Below are 18,899 nucleotides of genomic sequence, written 5' to 3'. Positions count from 1 at the left end.
TTATTCTAATAAACCGGAAGTCTTGCACATTCACAGAAAAAAATTACTTGCACGTTGGAAAATAAGGTGAATAGTGAATTTACGTTAAGGGAAAAGGCATGTACAAAAAGAGGCTATTTCCAGCATGTTTTGGCTGATATAGATGTTCAGATACAAAGCTGTTTGATTTAAAATGAAATCTGGAGATGCAGTTCTCCTAATCTGATATCAGCATTAACATACAGAATCCCACACGACAACCTACTCTTGTCATCGCTGTTTCAGTGGACTTATCTGAGCGCACACAGACACAGCTGTGCTCTTCGCTTCAACAGTAAAATGGCTGTCACATATCAGTGAGTTCTCGCCCTCACAGGCTGTTTCTGTGTCTCGCACTATCAGGGCCTGTTCCTACAGCTGCTGCTGCCTGAATCCACACAAACAGATCACCGGAGAGACAATATGTTTGAAGGTACAGAGGCAGATCTGCATTAATGGCTGATGTTTTTTTTCCTGCAATATAGTGCCATTTATGACGTCTGTAAAGGGTTCAGTTATATAGGAGTTTTCTCTGAGAAGCTAAATGTGGCTTTCACATTGCTTGTGTTCACACAGTCATGCTCATGATATTAGGTTACACATACATAATCTAACATGGTATTTCAATATTTATTTAATGAAAAAGCTCTTGTGTTACCTGTGTATGTATGTATGTATGTATGTATGTATCTATCTATCTATCTATCTGTCGTTCTGTAGCTTCTAAATCATATAGAGAAGGATTTAGTAAGCAGGAAAGGGCGCAATATTTTGACAAACTAACGTTAATAGGTGGTAAAGATACGTATGAGCAGTATTAAGGTATTAGCCTAATATTTCACCTACCTGACTGGAAATGATAAGAACAAGAACAAACACAAATGATGTCAAGATACTTGCCCTGGAAATCCTGATTCAGTGTGGCCAACCACAAATGTCTTTTGTTCCTCAGACAGTTTTTTTCACTCTTCTCCTTGATTTGTTATAACTTTTGACAGTCTGTAGTACTCCAAATGTTTTTCTTGGTCTGACTGATAAGTACAGCCCAAAACATGACAATAATTGACTCTTTTCAGCAGCAACAATTAGCAAAATATGCGAGTTTTGTTTGGTTCAGTGGCCGATTGATGACGAGTCGTAAAAAGGAGGTATTTAAATGTAGTGGAGGTATTTAAATGTAATTAAATGTATTAATAATGCATTACTTTACTGGTTACTTGAAAAAATGGAATCTGATTACATAATTCAAGTTACTTGTAACTTGTTCCTTGGAAATGCATATATTAGGGATGCTCATTTTAACCGGTTAACCGACAGAAAGAATTTTGACCGGTTAATACAATCAGTTAAATGGTTAAATTTTTTTTTTTTTTTCAGTAATTTATCTACATATTTTAAAACGTTTGCTGGATGATTAAAATAAAATTGCTTTTTTGAGAGAAAATCGTGTAGGCCTATAACGTTAAAGAAGTCCACTTCCAGAACAAAAATTTACAGATAATGTAAATCCCACCCCCTTGTTGTCACGCCGTGGTGTGCGGGGAATGAGGAGTACTGACGAGGAGGTCCAGAACATGCACATTTATTAGACAATCCCCAAAAGGAACAGGAACGAACAGGTACAGCAGGGAATCCACACGCACGCAAAAGACAATACTGACATTGAATGCCAAAACAAAATGACTTCAGAAAGCGCTAGAGTGACTTACGAGAACCGACAACCAAACGGTGAACGCAACCAAACTTATATACACAGAATAATCAGACGAAGACAGGTGTAATAAACAGTGATGTAATAATTAAAGATGGAACAGGAAAGACCAAATAAGGGCATGCATGGAGAAAAAAACACAAAACAGTCCACTGGGTGTGACATTTGTCACCCAAGATGTTCATGTCTTTCTTTCTTCAGTCGTAAAGAAATTATGTTTTTTGAAGAAATATATCACTCCATATAATGGACTGATATGGTGCCCCGATTTTGAATTTCCAAACTGCAATTTAAATACGGCTTCAAACGATTCCAAATGTGGTTGTAAACAATCCCAGCCGAGGAAGAAGGGTCTAGCGAAACAATCGGTTATTTTTATTTTTTTAAAAAAATACAATTTAAATACTTTTTGATCTCACGCTCATCTTATCATGCTCTGCCTGAACTCTGTGTATTCTGGCTCAAGACAGTTAGGGTATGTTGAAAAACTCCAGTCGTATTTTCTCCCTCAACTTCAAAAATCATTTCAAAATCATCCTACATCACTACCGAAGTACCGATCCAGTCTTTGCAAAGTGAACATGCAAAGAAGATCAAACACCCTTAACAAAAAAAGTAAAACAGCAATATAAAGTTGAGGGAGAACATGATTTTTTCGTTTGTCATGAACCGGAAAAAAACAGAGTTCAGGCAGAGTAACACAAGACGAGGTTTGACATTAAAAAGTATATTGTATTGTTTTTATGAAAATAACCGGTAGTTTCGCTAGGTAAGACCCTTCTTCCTCGGCTGTGATCGTATACAACCACATTTGGGATTGTTGGAAGCCGCCTTTAAACTGCATTTTGGAAACTCTTAGAAGTCCACTATATGGAGAAAAAAAATGTTTTCCTCAAAAACAAAGAAAGAAAGACATGAACATTTTGGAGGACAAGGGCGTGAGTTCATTATCTGTAAATTGTTGTTCTGGAAGTGGACTTCTCTTTTAAGTGCAACATCATAATTAATAATATTATAATGTTATATTTTGTTTGTGTACATTCACAATAAAAACAAATCTTTGTGCTTTTGTAAAAGAAAGAAAAATAGGATGCTGCTTTCAACGTCTTCCTTTCGCGCAGCACAAAAATGAACCAAAACTCTGCGTACTAGCTACTTGTTGCACAGTTTTTCTTTCGTTTTGTTAATTAAGTAAAAATACTTATCGTATAGGCCTGTTCATTAAAAAAAAAAAAAAAAAAATATATATATATAGCCTAGCTTTATTATGTTTTTCTCCATTCAGGTGCGTTGACCAGCGTTGCAGGTGCGTGATGTGATGTGTCCATGAGAATCATCATGTTCTGTTGTTTTGCAGCTTTTTGCACATGTAAAATAAACCCTGGGAAACCAATTTTGGTATTTTCAATGGGTCACAGACACTTATTCTTTCTAAAATAATTCAATTCTAATTTATAATAATCTTGTCGGTTAACGGTTAATAATTGGTTAATGAGCATCGGCTGTCAGTTAGGAAAAATAAGGCCTATATATCTATATATATAGCATAAATAAGCCTAACATAGGCCTATATATCTACTTAATTAAGCATTTATTGAAAGAATCTTGTGGAACACTTGAATACTAGTAATAATTAAGAAAAAAAAAAGATAGAAATACAAATAATAGCTCATACCTAGTTCCTTGTGGTAGTCAAACTATCAATAATATTCTTGTTTTCCTGCACTGAGGCTTTTTCTCTATACCAGGTCAGTGTGTTCTTTTTTTTTTTTATTAAATGATAATATCTGAAAATATACTGAGAGCCACCCAAGACTATAGTTAGTAATCATGCAAAAATGGCTTTCTGCAGAACGGTAACACTGCTACTGTCACTGGGCGGTCAAGATGTACCGAACACCACTTAAATGTCACATTTTTCATCAAGCGTACCACAGATTAGTCACCATGACTGACAGCCCATCCTTTCAGCCGCCGCCTATCTGCTAGCTGAATGGACATCTCTGGTGTCACTCTCCCAGAGGATGTCTTTGATATAACGTGGATAAAAGTCTGTGCGTGTCCTTTCTGAAAGAGAGCGGCTGACTTGATGTGCGTGTCACGTGGCCTCTCTTCCCACAGAGGGATTCTTTACTACCATGTAAGGAGGGAGCAGAATACTAAATCGCAGCGCTCTACGTCACATCTTGCACACGGGGGACTTATCTCCGTGGTAACCGACATGCCAGGGTGTCCTAGCGCTGATCCCAAACCAGCTGAATTTAATGGAATTATTTAATGGAAGCGTAATTCACATTTGCCCTTTCTAGTTGCAAGGAGTTCCGAAATCATGACTTGGTTAGTCTTGAGGAATTAAAGTCCATGCGAATGCTGTGTCACCAAGGTCATTCATGATAGAGTGGTATTCGGAGGTTACGTCTCTTTGCTGTAGATTTGCTTTAAATCAGTAAAGTCGCTCTGGCATAGAGGAAAAGGGTCGAGAGGGATGATAGAGAGGAGAAAAGAGCAGGAGATTTCCATTTCTGGTTTATTTCTGGTCCATACCCCGCAGCTCCCACCCTGCCTGCCCTCTGCCTGCTTGGCTGGTGGCGGCATGTTAATGATGTCATTCTTTCATGCCATCTCTTCAGCTGACCTTTTGACCCTGTCAACAGCATGGAAGCAGCATCAGGGAGATTTTTTAAAATATGAAAAGCATGGAGGCACTGCTTTAGGAGGCGGTTTCCACGAATATGGGAATAGTTCCCGTGAAAAAGTGTTTTCGCGAGTCAAAGAAGATGCATTACTGAGAATGTTAGTCATAAGTCTTAAGAGGTCAACTAAATACTGCATGAATTGTAATTTGGTTCTATTCGTTTTTTTTTTCAGTCTAATGTTGAAATGCAGTTTTATATGGAAGCCTGTTTCCGCCACTGAATAAAAAATTGCGACTTTTTTCTCGCAATTGCGAGTTTACATCTTGCAATTCTCACTTTTTTTCTCAGAATTGCTTGATATAAACTCAATTGTGAGACAAACTTGCAATTCTGAGAAATAAAGTCGCAATTATAAGAAATAAAGCGAGAATTGCGAAATAAACTCACAATTCTGACTTTTTTTTTCTCATAATTGAGTTTATATCTCACAATTCTGACTTTATAACATGAAATTTTTTCCCTTTATAACATGAAATTTTTTCCCTTAAAATTTTAACTGCAATTTTGAGTTTATATCTCACAATTCTTACTTTTTTATAAGTTTATATAAGTTTATATAAGATTATATAAACTTGCTATTGCAAAATAAAAGTTTGGAATTGTAAGATACAAACTCACATATGCAAGAAAATTCGCAATTCTGACTTTGTTTCTCGCAAATATGAGTCTCACACAATTCTGAGAAAATTTTTTTTTGAATTGTGACTTTATATCCCGCAACTGACTTTTATTACTTGCAACTGCAAGTTTATATCACGCAATTCTGAGAAAAATCAACAAAATTGTGACTTATATCCTGCAGTTTTAACTTTATAACTCGCAATTGTGAGTTTATATCACAATTCTGAGATAAAAAGTTAGAATTGTGAGATAAAGTTTTTTTATTTTTTTATTTTTTATTCAGTGGTGAAAACAGGCTTTCATACTTTTGTATGTGTTTAAATTAAATACAAATTGTAAAGATATAATATTGCTTTATATTTATAATATAGAACACTTTATCGCTATTTTTACTTTATACGTGAAATATATAATAGTTTATACTATTTAAATTATTTTAATATATTTTACTTATATAATTTTATTGCTAATATATTAATACAATTATTTATTCTTGTAAAGGCACAGCTAAATTTTCAGCAGTCATTACTCCAGTCTTCCAGTCTCACATTATCCTTTTTAAAATTATTTTGTTTATAATTAAATTGTCTAATGTGCAAATTTTTCATGTTATCAATGTTAAAAGCAGTTGTTCTGTTCTTTTGTTTGTTTGTTTGTTTGTTTGCATTTTCTTTTTGTTTTCAGAATTCTTTTGATAAATGTACACTATATATAAATATATATTTTTCATTGTGTGTGTGTGTGTTTGGTCCATTCTACAGAATCGGTCCATAGTTGGAAACGTCTTGGAAAAAAAATGTCTTTTTCCAAAAACAATTGTATGTTTGCAAATTGTATCCAAGGTACACATTTCTAGTAATTGTGCAGTTAATTCTCATATTGTAGTTTCAGAGAGTTTTGGAGTATTTGTCCTCTTTCCAAATTTGTCACTACCGAAACACAGTAATATATAATTTAATCAGAAGAGTTATGTTGGCCTATTAAGATTTGGCTTAAATCTAGATTGTAAATATATTTTTTTGCTATTTTATTATATTTTTTTACATAAAGTTTCAGGATTTACAAAGAAATTATAAAATAAATATATATATTTTTAAACTTCACTTTTTAAAAGAATCAAAAAGATAAAATGGAAAAAAATGGAATGAAAAAAAATACAAAAATAATTTTTAGACGTTGAAATTTAGGGGTTAGGGTTCAGGACAGCCACCTCCCAATTGCAAGTACTGAATAAATGATGATTGTATATGTATTAAACTTACTGATATTTTAAATATAATTGAGTTTCAATAGATAATAGAAGGATCTTGGTAAACTTATAAGATTTGAATACTTGCATGCTTTTTAAATGTGTTTTTTGGTTGTGGGACAGCAGTTTGCACCAATTCTCTACAATGGCCCATACACATACACAACCCCAACCCCATATACATCCCCTAAATATTACGAATTTTGTAATTTAAAAAATCGTTTCACTACAGTGAATTACATCTCAATTAAAAACTTACGAAAGTGTACCTTTCACTGAAGTACCATTTGTTAATCATAAATAATAGACCACTATTAATTCAAGTTAAAGTGAGAACAGCCTTTCACCATATGAAGTTAATAAACTGCATAAGCCATTCAGATGCTCAGATGATAAACACTTACTAGGAACAGATCCTGTGTATCCTTAAAGGGTACAAACAGCAACATCACTGATCGTGTGATGTGAGATGCCCTGTACGGCAGAGCTGAAAGCCTCTCTGTCCTGCATTAGGAGAGCAGTGTGTCTGTATGAAGGATATGCTGGCACTGCTAGGAGACAGAGTGCCAGATCCCTCGCAGGCAGAGCCGAGCCACCGAAATCACATGCCAGGATCACTGTGAGACCGTCCAGCTTCTCTGAAGTTATATTGGGCCCGAAATGCACGCTGCAATTGCCAAATCTGACTATTCATAGGAACTCATTATAGCTTATTAGGCTTTAGATCATAAAAGTTTATCATAAACACATACGTGCTGTGTTTGTACCCACTTTCGCAATCCAGACAGATGCTGACCCCGTGGTCCCGTCTGTGGCTTGCAATGTGCTACCTAGTATGCCCTTTTGTTTTTTTTTTACTGTCTACTGAGACCCAGTGCTAGGGTGACCAGACGTCCTCATTTTGCTGGATATCTCTTTGGAAACATTTTGTACTGTGCATTCAAAACAGCTCGTAAAGTAAAACAATGCTAAGTGTGGCAATAAAGCCTGAGCAGCAGCGCTTGCAGGATATTGCCTCAGTCGTGTGCTGTTTGTTTTGACCAGTAGAAGGAGCTTCTCACTATAGCAGCTTCCCAAGTAGCCAGATGCACTAGTTTTGCTATTGAAAACTAGATCATTCTGAAGTTAAATGCGGCTTTTATCTGTGTGTTGAGCTGCTTTGCATACTGGTGCATAATAAGGACAGAGCATTCTATTTATATTTGTGAAAGAGGTCCTACAGTTGTTACTTACCAGTTTTGCTTAGTTTTTTGGTTTCTGCATAAAGGTCCCACTGTAAGATGCTGTAAAATTTCAGAAAGCAGTAGTGTAAAAATATATTATAATTGATTAAATATTTGTAAAAATATTAAGTAGTATTTGTAACAATATTACAATATATACAGTATATACACAGAAAATTATTTTATTCATGTATGATGTAAATTTGTCAAGTGACTAACAATATTTACAATAATAAATATAAATTTTAAATTAATGTATTACGTTTTTTAAATATGTTTATGTATATGTGTGTGTGTATATAATATATATATATATATATATATATATATATATATATATGTATAATTATATAAAATTGTATAAAATACAATTAATTAAATATTAGTAAAAATATTAAATGGTATTATATAAGTTTGTGTGTTTATAAAATTCTAGAATTAATTTCTATGAAATATTAATTAATTTAAATATTTGTAAAATAATTGTATGTGCATTCAAGTTTGTTGTAATTTTATCAAGTGACAGTAATATTTACAATAATAACTATAAAATAAATACAAAATGTAAGTATTTTGTATTTTATAGAAATATATGTGTGTGTTTGTGTGTGTATAATAGAAATTATTTATATAAAATATAATTAATTTAATTTAATATTTGTTAATTAAATATTTTAATAATTATTTTATCATTAAGGATGTGTTACATTGATCAAGTGACAGTAACAATATGCTGAATAGATGCTTTGGCATCAGAAATAAATTGCATTTTAAAATATATTAAAATAAAATAAAATAAAAAACACTTATTTAAACTGTAATAGTATTTCACAATATTACTATTAATATTAATAGTAATAATTAATTAATTAATATTACTGTTTGTATTTTAAACAAATAAATCTGGTTAAGCTTTCTTTCTAAACACAAACAAAAATCTTAATGACTCTTAATTAAATTTTTGAATTGCAGTCTGTGTATAAATTAATAAACATATTTTGGGGGCCTGTGGCATTCAAAGTTTTAAAATGTGGATGTGGATGAAATATGTTTTATCAGTAGCAAAATTCACTATAATAACTGACAGCACTCACACTTAGTTTTAAACGTGCATTGCTATCATCATAAGTCAGTGAGCATTAAAGGAAAATAAGGCTGTCACGTGTCTTCAAGTGTGCCATCAAAGTACTGCATTTACCCACAGCAACTAGAAATATTTTCTCAAGCAGTTTGTTTCAGTGTTCTTACGTTCCTGCAAGGCTGACAGAAAAGGATGTGGTGTCAAGATGTCCAGGTGTGTCTTACAGCCCCATGTGGAATGACAACACAGGTGGACAGATAAAAACAGAGTGGGTGAGTGCATTTCTAATGGAGCATATACAGACCTAAAGGCTTTCAACATGTAGCTGGTTAGCATCTATCTGCTATGTAATCTTACTCTTCAGGAAGTAGGACGCAGTTTGCCGGTGCTAATTACATGCCTGTTTGCTAACATCTAATCCAGAGAGACAGCAAGGGAGAACGAAATGGAGAGACGGAGGGAGAGAGAGAGAGAGAGAGTTTGGGGTGGTGGAGTGAGAGCAGCTAAACGTAAAAGAACTAAAAGTGAATAATGACATGTCATGGGGTACTCACACCGCTCATGGGCAAAAAACCTCAAATCCCAGAACTAAAAAGGACTGCAACAGAGACAAATTCGATTAGCCAAGTGAAGCGGAGCAGCCATGGGAGTGGATGTGTGTGTGGGTGCATGTGTGTAGGTCAGGTTGTGTGTCAGGTCATGTGGCGGCGTAGTGTGACGGTGCGGTGAGGTGCATTAGCCGTCATTGTCAGCAGTTGTAGCGCTCGGCGTGTTATTATGTGTTCAACGTGGTGTGATCCACTGTTTTGACATTGCCAGCTCAGCTTAATTACTATAATTATTTAGAACTAGACTTTTACATTTCCTGAAGAAAATGCGAGTGATGTTTGCCTGAGCAGAACTCACGACCACGGTGCTGGAGTGTTGTGGGTGGCTGCCAGAATAGTTAAGAGTGGTTTCTGGTGTGTTGCTATGTGGTTGCATACTGGCCCAAATTAAAAGAGCAACACCAGCCTCTGCTGAAATTCAGCCTAAGCTAGTTTGCAGGTATTAGCTAGGGTGGGGTGTGTTTCCCAAAAGCGGCGATGATCGTGAGTTCTGTTGTTAACAATAGAGCTTGCTTGGCTAGACTGGAAGACCAACGTAAGCCAGTTATGAGTAGCAAACTACATAATAGAATGAAAAATGAAAATTCTGTCATTAATTACTTACCCTCATGTCGTTCCAAACCCGTAAGACCTTTGTTCATCATCTGACCCTGCATACATGTAGACAGCTAAGCAACTGACACGTTCAAGGCCCAGAAAGGTAGTAAGGACATTGTTAGATATATATATATACATATATTTAGTTACAAATGCATAAATAATACTGATGAACTGTTGCATAAAATCAGTATTGCATTTGTAATCATGCTGAGGCACTCTTCGTTTGATATTCACTAACGTTCTAACTTTCTGTGTGTCACAGAGAGAGAAATGAGACAATCAACATAAATGGCACTTAGTCTTTCACAAAACATAGCTAACTTAGGGACATCATAACTAACCACCATTAATTTACGGTCTTAAATATGTCCAGAGTTTGTCGGTTTGTGCGTCAGTAATAATGGTCCGTGGGGAAACGCAGTGTTCCATGTGTAGTTACAGTAAATGGACTAAATGAAGCCTCGAGGCAAATAATTTCAGGAAACGAGGAATTGTTTCAGCCCTATGTGTAGTATGACAGCGGTATTGTTTGTCGGACATAGCAACAGTAACTAAGGAGGGCGGGTTTGCAAAGGGTTAATTGTGCCTAGTAATGCTTCCTGCAGCAAAACTTCCACAATGCTAGGTTGGTTTGTTTGCTAGGGTTGCTGTGCAGTTTCTACAGTGTTCTAGGTGGTTGCTAGGATGCTCTGGGCAATTGCTAAGATGTTACGGTTGCTAGTTTGGTGCTAGGATGTTCTGGGTGGCTGCTGGGGTTTTCTGGCTAGGTGTTGCATTAGTAATAAACGTCTCTTTTCAGGCACATCCAAGTATTGACTTGAAAACTTGTTAAACATACCACAGTTCTTTAACCTTATGTCACACATAATGTCCTTCTCAGCAAAACAGCCATCGCTAGCATTTAGAGCCGGCACGTCCATCAGCGGCTACCTCAGTTACCGCCTCAAGGGACACGGTGCTGACGAGGTTAAGCCCCACACCAGTGTGGGCTTACAGCAGAGATTCATGGGAAACCTGCATTCGTGATGATAGCCGTCACATGCTCTTGTCACTCTCACCACTGGCTCCTTTGTTGCGTCGCATTAGGGTGGCCATCACTTGTTAACTCGAAGGCTTTCCATACCTTAAACGAGCGTCTCGAAAATCCTCTGAATCCAAAGGTGTCTGTTTCCCCATTTCACGCTCTGTCGCTTCAGCTTTTAGCCGCACGGCTATTAACAGGAACAAGCCTGTATTTCATGACCTTTTATCTTTGACTTTATGAAATAAAACTGCTGAAATTACTGCTATCATAATGAACTATAATATACTATTTATCCTCTGTGGCTGACATTTAATAGAGGGGAGGAGCAGCTTCATGACCTTTGGCCTTGATGGAAAATGAGCTGCTCTGAATCTATCACCTTCTGCTGGCAAGGCTAATGGCGGACTAATTGGGCTCTATAGGTAGAGAAGGAGATTTTGCTGGTCATGACAGGCTGCAAGGAAGCTATCACAGCTCAGCAGTGAGCTGAAGATGTGCTTGTGATGGTAGGGCATCTTGACAGTCAGATGTTGTATGAATTTCAGAGACATGATGCCCTTCAGACACTTCTCAGCAGACAAATACATTAACTTCATTGGGAATGACTTGTCACAAAGATGTGGAAGAAAAATGTACGGGGCTTGTTAAATGTGATGCTCAGTTGTGCGACCGAAGGTCTTAATTTTTGCTGTAGCACACTTGGCATAGGCATCCATTGAGTACTTCAGTTAGAAATGTTGCCTTGGTAAAATTGCTAAATTTATACAATTACTAATACTGAAACTGGATAGATAGGTAAATAAAAATTATAACTAAAAATAATAAAATGAATAACAAAAAGATAGTTTAAAACATTGATAAATACTAAAATAATGCACAAATAATACTAAATTAACTCTGATTCACTGAATGCAATTCAAAAAAATCTTATGCATTTTATCCATCAAACACTTTATCAAAGCTTTATCTGTTGTACAAAAATATTTTTAAGATACAGTCATTATTAATTTAGTATACCATTCTGACCACAAAATAATATTTCAGAATATTATTATAATACATATATATATATATATATATATATATATGTATTACAAATACAACAATTTTATTATATAAATATTACTATAATATAAATAATATATTTGTTTTATAAAAATACTAAAACTGAAAATATAAATGATAGATCGAAAGAAAGAATTCATTAAAAAAATCAAAAAACTAATAAAATGACAAAGGCACAAGTAACAAAATTACTAAAATTAAAATGAAAACTGAAAATAATAATAATAATAAAAGAATAAACAATAAGAAGCTAATTCCAAATATTGATGAATACTAAAATACTATACAAATAATACTAAAATAACACTGATTCACAAATGCAATTTGCAAAAAAATCTTGTTTTTTATCCATCAAACACTTCAAAGATTTCTCTGTTGTACAAAAATATTTTTAAGATAAAGTAATTATTAGATATTAATTTAGTACACCATTCTTATCACAAAATATTTTTTTCTAAATATTATTACAATATATTACAATAAAATACAAAATATAATATAATAATATTAATATGCAAATATAATAATAATAATAATAAATAATAATAATATGTGACCCTAGACCACAAAACCAGTTATAAGGGTCACTTGTTTTTTTTAAATTGAGATTTATACATCATCTGAAAGCTAAATAAATAAGCTTTCCATGGATGTATGGTTTAGGATAGGACAATATTTGGCAGAGATGCAACTATTTGAAAATCTGGAATCTGAGGGTGCAAAAAAAATCAAAATATTGAGAAAATCACCTTTAAAGTTTTCAAAGTTTTGATATATTTATGGTAGGAAATTTACAAAATATCTTCATAGAACATGATCTTTACTTAATATCTTGATTTTTGATTTTTTTGATCAATGATTTTTGGCATAAAAGAAAAATAATATAAATATAATTTTGACCCATACAATGTATTGTTGGCTATTGCTACAAATATACCCATGCTGCTTACGACTGGTTTTGTGATTCAGGGTCACATATAATAAACATTAGTTTATTAATATTTCACAGACACAATGATAAAACATTTCCAGCTCTGTCCACTAGAGGTCTGGTGCCAGTCATAACACCATCCAAATTACACTAATGCCTATTAACATTCTCAAACAGGTTGGGGTTTAAACAATCAAAGATGTGTGTTTTCACACAATGATGTCATCTTAAAATACTGACAGTGGCATAAAATAAGCGTGGCCTTAAGATCTCTCTTTACGAAGCAAAATACAGTGGCACCGAAGAACTTGACATCTGCTGAAGCCGAGAAAAACACAGAGCTCACTTTGATAGCCCCGTCATCATTTGGCTGTCACGCTCACATAAACGCCTCCTGTAATAGCACGGGTGTAAAGGATGCTGAGATGCGGCTCGAGCAATACAACGCTAATGCTGTCGACTAGCAAACCAAAGCCAGACAGAGAGATGAGGACGCTCTGGGGACGGGCGACGGGGCAGGTGGCAAACAACGTGATGAGGGAATGAGAAACTAAATGGATGTCACCTCTAGCTTGCCCTGTTTGTTTTATCTTTTTTTACTTTTTCTCTCAAGGAGGATTGTGTCATTCTCGCCTCACGGTGTTCTCGTGGTGGAGGGAGGCGACTGATTCGCACCCCTTTCCCCTGCTGAGACGTGACACAGTTAAAGAGAGTGAGAGAGTGTGTGCCCACCGCGAGCGGATCGATGTGATACCCTAACAATCTATACTTTCAATTTCCTCTCACTATACGACACCAGACTTAACTTTGCATTGCCACAGACTGTCTGCTTGATGCTGCTGAAGAAGCAATTGTAAACAAGACTCACAATCAACAAATGCATGCATTGGCTTTAGACATAACCAATTAGGAAGTCAATCTTAAAGGGATAGCTCACCCAAAAATAAAAGTTCTGTCAGCGTTTACTCACCCTCATGTCATTCCAAACCTATATGACTTGTTTTTCTGTGGAATGTAAATTGAGAAATTATTACGAATTTTGCTGGTAATGTGGACTGAAATGTGCATAAAGGTTCTCTGGAGAGTAAATATCAATAATTATCAAAAAGAAAGGAAAAAAAAAAAAAAAATAAACTTTCCACTCACCATCGGAAAGGGATGCCAAAACATTTGAAAGGGGCAGGGCCACTTTTAGGAAAATGCCTATAACTCCTGAATGGAATGAGATATATCCACCAAACTCAGAACACTTATGTAAGATCTCGATCTGAGGTCGCAGGGAAAAAATAGCAGACCTTGGCGACTTGGTGGCGCTATAAGAGGAAAAAAAAAACACAAAAATGCTATAACTACACAATTATCTGTCACATCAACATGAAAATTGGTGTGAACGGTCTTGGTCTGAAGTGCCACAAGCGTCTACAAGGACATTTGCGCACCTGTTAGACAAGGTTAACGGAGGCCAATCGGAACAAACTCGGTAGGTCTGCTCCACCCCCAAAGGTCTGAGAGAAATTTTAAAGAAATCAGCCACTGGAGGCGTAAATGATTGTACATCACATGATTTTTCGCACATACACACAATATTTGTATCATACGATAGAACTCCTCATTCAGGACAACTTTGCCTCTAGAACCACTGCTGTCATTCAAATCGTTTGTTAAATGTTTGAGAAAATGCGAACTAGTCCTAGGTTTTTCGCTTAATCTGGAAAAAACACTGCAGTACAATTATCTGGACTCTCTAGGCCAATAATTATCAAAAAATGTTGACATTTACCCTTTGGCAAGCTATAACGGGGTCGTTTAGAAAAGAGGCCTGTCTAAATTTACCCAAAATCCTATAAAGCCTAAAGGAAAGCTCAAAACTTCACAAAACCTGCTGAGCACATGCAACAGCTGATATTAAACAAGCATGCAAAGTTTTAAGGGCACTGGACCACAGCTGGCGCTATAAGAATCATAAACTTTAAAAATCAACATATTGCTATGATAGGGTGACCAGACATGCCACTTCCAGTGCAAACACCTGGTTATTTCAGGCAATTTAGAAATCCTGTGCTCAACGTGAAAGTGGCATGTCTGGTCACCCTATTATATGGTAAATTTCTTAGATTTGCCAAAAATGTTTTTTTTTAAATCATTGATTTAGGTCGGTTACAGCCTATAGCTAAATATAATATGTGTTGTCTTTTTCCATATATGCTTAAATGTCTTAATCGCTTGCAGCTATATTTTTTTATTGATTTTGTTGTGTCATGTAGCCATGCCACAACAAACTTCTTGTTGCCAGAATCTGGTTAGGAACAGTTGTGGTTAGAAGGGATACAGCTACGGCCGGAAGTGATGCAAAATATTTCTGTTTTATTAATATCTACACCTACCCCAACCCAAATGACAAATTACACAATATTGATGTGAACATGCCCAGTAAACAAACGAACAGTACATCTTTCCTTTTGTGCACGAATGAATAAATAAAGCCAAACTGATTTGGAACAGCATGAGGGTGAGAAATGATGACGGAACTGTCATTTTTGTGTGCACTATTCTTTTAAGAAGGCGGCTTGCTGACAATACTACTGAAACTCACTGCAAAAACATCTGTCCTGAAGCATTTTATCAGAAATTGTTCTGTTTCTTTGTTGCATCTGCTTCTGTCTGTGCTCATTTGCTCAATGCACAGCTGACCTTGAGACACAGCGCTTCTACAGCGTTCAAGAACAACGCCCCAGTAAATCTGCTAAGTATATTACTCTTGATGTGACATTGGTATACCATCTTTAGGTCATTAGGTTATTGCTGTTATGTATTCACAGTGAGTACAAGGAGAACGTTAATGGATTAGGAGAGATTGTATTTATGTAGCCTTATGCATTAATCTCAGTACGTGACGGTACGATACAAAAATGTCAATTATTTTTAGAAGCTCTCGCTTTTGCTGGGTAATATATCTCTTGTTTATAGTGTGTATCTGAGTTATGTAACATACGCATTAAAGGAACACTCCACTTTTTTTGAAAATAGGCTCATTTTCTAACTCCCCTAGAGTTAAACAGTTGAGTTTTACCGTTTTCGAATCCTTTCAGCCGATCTCTGGGTCTGGCGGTAGCCCTTTTAGCATAGCTTAGCATAGATCATTGAATCCGATTAGACCGTTAGCATCTTGCTCATAAATGACCAAAGAGTTTCGATATTTTTCCTATTTAAAACTTGGCTCTTCTGTTGTTACATTGCGTATAAAGACGGACGAAAAATGAAAAAGTTGCGATTTTCTAGGTCGATATGGCTAGGAACTATACTCTCATTTCGGCGTAATAATCTAGGAACTTTGCTGCCGTATCATGGGTGCAGCAGGCGCAATGATATTATGCAGCCGTCAGAGTTAACTCTGCATCTACACAAACTTAGTGCTGGGCACTTTCAGGCGCTGCGTAATATCAATGCGCCTGTTGATTATTACACCAGAATGAGAGTATAGTTCCTAGCCAAATCAGCCTAGAAAATCGCAACTCCGTCAGTCTTAGTACACAAAGTAACTACAGAAGTGTCAAGTTTTAAATTGGAAAAATATTGTCATTATATATGGCCATTTTTGAGTGAGATGCTAACGGGCTAATCAGATTCAATGATCTATGCTAAGCTATGCTAAAAGTGCTACCGCCAGACCCGGAGATCGGCTGAACGGGTTCAAAAATGGTAAAACTCAACTGTTTAACTCTAGTGGAGTTGAAAAATGAGCCTATTTTCAAAAAAAAAGTGGAGTGTGTCTTTAAGGAGGCACACGTGTGAATCAACATTATCATGGCTCAGGATCAAATGTGTTCGCTTCCGTCACCTGCTCTTCTCCGCGATAACACATTCATCCCTGTTATCTAAGCGCGATCCCGACTTGGCGCAAACTCGGCATCGTTTCTCTCTGTCCACAGCTTTAGTCTCGACAGCTGCCCGAGCGTTTTGAATGTCCACCACATTGCGAGATCGGCTCAAAGGGAGGTGACATTTCAAGTATTTCCAAAGCCTGTCTTTCCCTCCTCTGGGAAAACCTTGCCCTTTTGCTCTGTTCCAGGACCAGCCAGCTCTGTCCAGATGCTTATCGTTAACAGTTGTGAGATAACCCTTAAAGCTGCTCTTGCAACAGAATAAAAGGGCAACATCCGCCAACACCTGTTGTTTCTATGTTACCCCCCACCCTTCGGCCCATCCTGTACTGGACATCTGCCTCCACGGGCCACCAGCACCCTGCTGAGCCAAACAACATGCTGCACTTGACATTCATTACTTATTGATGCGCAGGGCTTTAATTGCATCTGGGGAGCTTTCAGCCTGTTTCCTCCCAGTAGCTGGCTCTCCCACACAGACCCAAACCAGCTCATTCATTGTCTCATGCTGGGCAGTGCTGGTTGTCTTGCCCTTTAGCAATGCATAAACAATACAAAGGGTCTGCTGAGTTAGTGGTTTATTTGCTACGATTATGATGATGACTGGTGACGTTAAAGGAGAAGTTCACTTCCAGAATAAACATTTCTTGATAATTTACATTGAAGTGGACTTCAGTGGTGGCCAATGGGTTGAAGGTCCAAACTGCAGTTTCAAAGGGCTTTACACAATCTTTACACAAGTGTCTTATCTAGTAATCTTATCTAGGTTAAAAATATATATATATATATATATTTTTTTTTGTTTGTTGTTTTGAACGCTCGTTTTGCTAGACAAGACCCTTATTACTCGGCTGGGATCGTGTAGAGCCCTTTGAAGCTGCATTGAAACTGCAATTTGGACCTTCAACCTGTTGATTCCCATTGAAGTCCACTATATGGAAAAATCCTGGAATGTTTTTCTCAAATACTTAATTTCTTTGCGACTGAAGGCGGAAAGAGCATTTTGCATCACATGGAGGTGAGTAAATTATCAGGAAATTTTTATTCTGGAAATGAACTAATCCTTTAATCTAGCATATTTTTAACATTCCTATGAACTTTTTAAACAGCTGACTGCATTAACAGTCATGATATTCAGTTTCATTAGCAGCGTCTGGCGCTAAATCCACCCACAATGCGTAGCACCTCAGCTCCAGAGCCAAAAACATATAGGAGGTGGGAAACACACGTTGTAGGCTGCAGGTAATATTTCATAAAGTGCCGTTCCCTTTTGAGAAGAGAGCCATGGAAGAAAGAACAAACCAAGAAATTTACCTTTCTTTAGTTTTGTTTTTTTCAACAGTTACAAAAAACAAAAAGATTAAACAGTATAGAAAAGTGAACATGCCTAATTTGTATGATGGACAGACTGTCAAGCTCAATCTATCTGAGAGGTCAGGGCTGGTTTTATAATTCTCAGAGGCCACATATACAGCTGTCTGCACATCTGAGCAGATTTTTAAAAAGGAGCAAACAGTGTCAACCAAAAAAAAAAAAAATTTCTTTTGCAGTATTGACCTTAAAGGATGAAAGAAAAATATACATTTGTTTTCCTGGTATAGTCTTTTCTTATATATATATATATATATATATATTATTTTATTTTTTTTTTAAAGTTTCATTGTCATGTTGCCCCACACTTTTGTTTTTAGTATGTACAGTTGAAGTCAAAAGTTTGCATGCACCTTGCAGAATCTGCAAAATGTTAATTATTTTACCAAAATAAGAGTTTAAATAAAACTAAATTTAAAACTAAAAACTAATTTAATTAAATTAGACTTGTTTAGCTTATGCGGTAAAAATACCAATTGCAACAGAAATCAATAATGAGAAAAGAAAGTTTATATTTTGACGTGGTCCTAATATAAACGGTATCGCTCTAGCTAAAGGCTATTCTTAATATGGCCTCTCTTGAAAAAGAGTTTGTTTGTCCCATATAAAGTATGGTATTTATTACCAGGGAATGGAAAGCCATGATTGCAATCCCCTGTCACAGACACACATGCTCCCTACATATTTTCCATGTGCATCTCATTAATTGTGCAGTTTTATGGTAATATGGCCTCATTCCAAAGATGATTTGAGAGATCCTTCAAAGGCTTTCATGCTTGGACTGGGTCTGAGGTCTGTGGGGATGGACAGGGAGGAGACT

This window comes from Labeo rohita, chromosome 11 (assembly GCF_022985175.1).
Source record: "Labeo rohita strain BAU-BD-2019 chromosome 11, IGBB_LRoh.1.0, whole genome shotgun sequence".
Taxonomy (NCBI): Eukaryota; Metazoa; Chordata; class Actinopteri; order Cypriniformes; family Cyprinidae; genus Labeo; species Labeo rohita.
The sequence above is the reverse complement of the archived record's forward strand: the minus strand, read 5'-3'. Positions refer to the sequence as shown.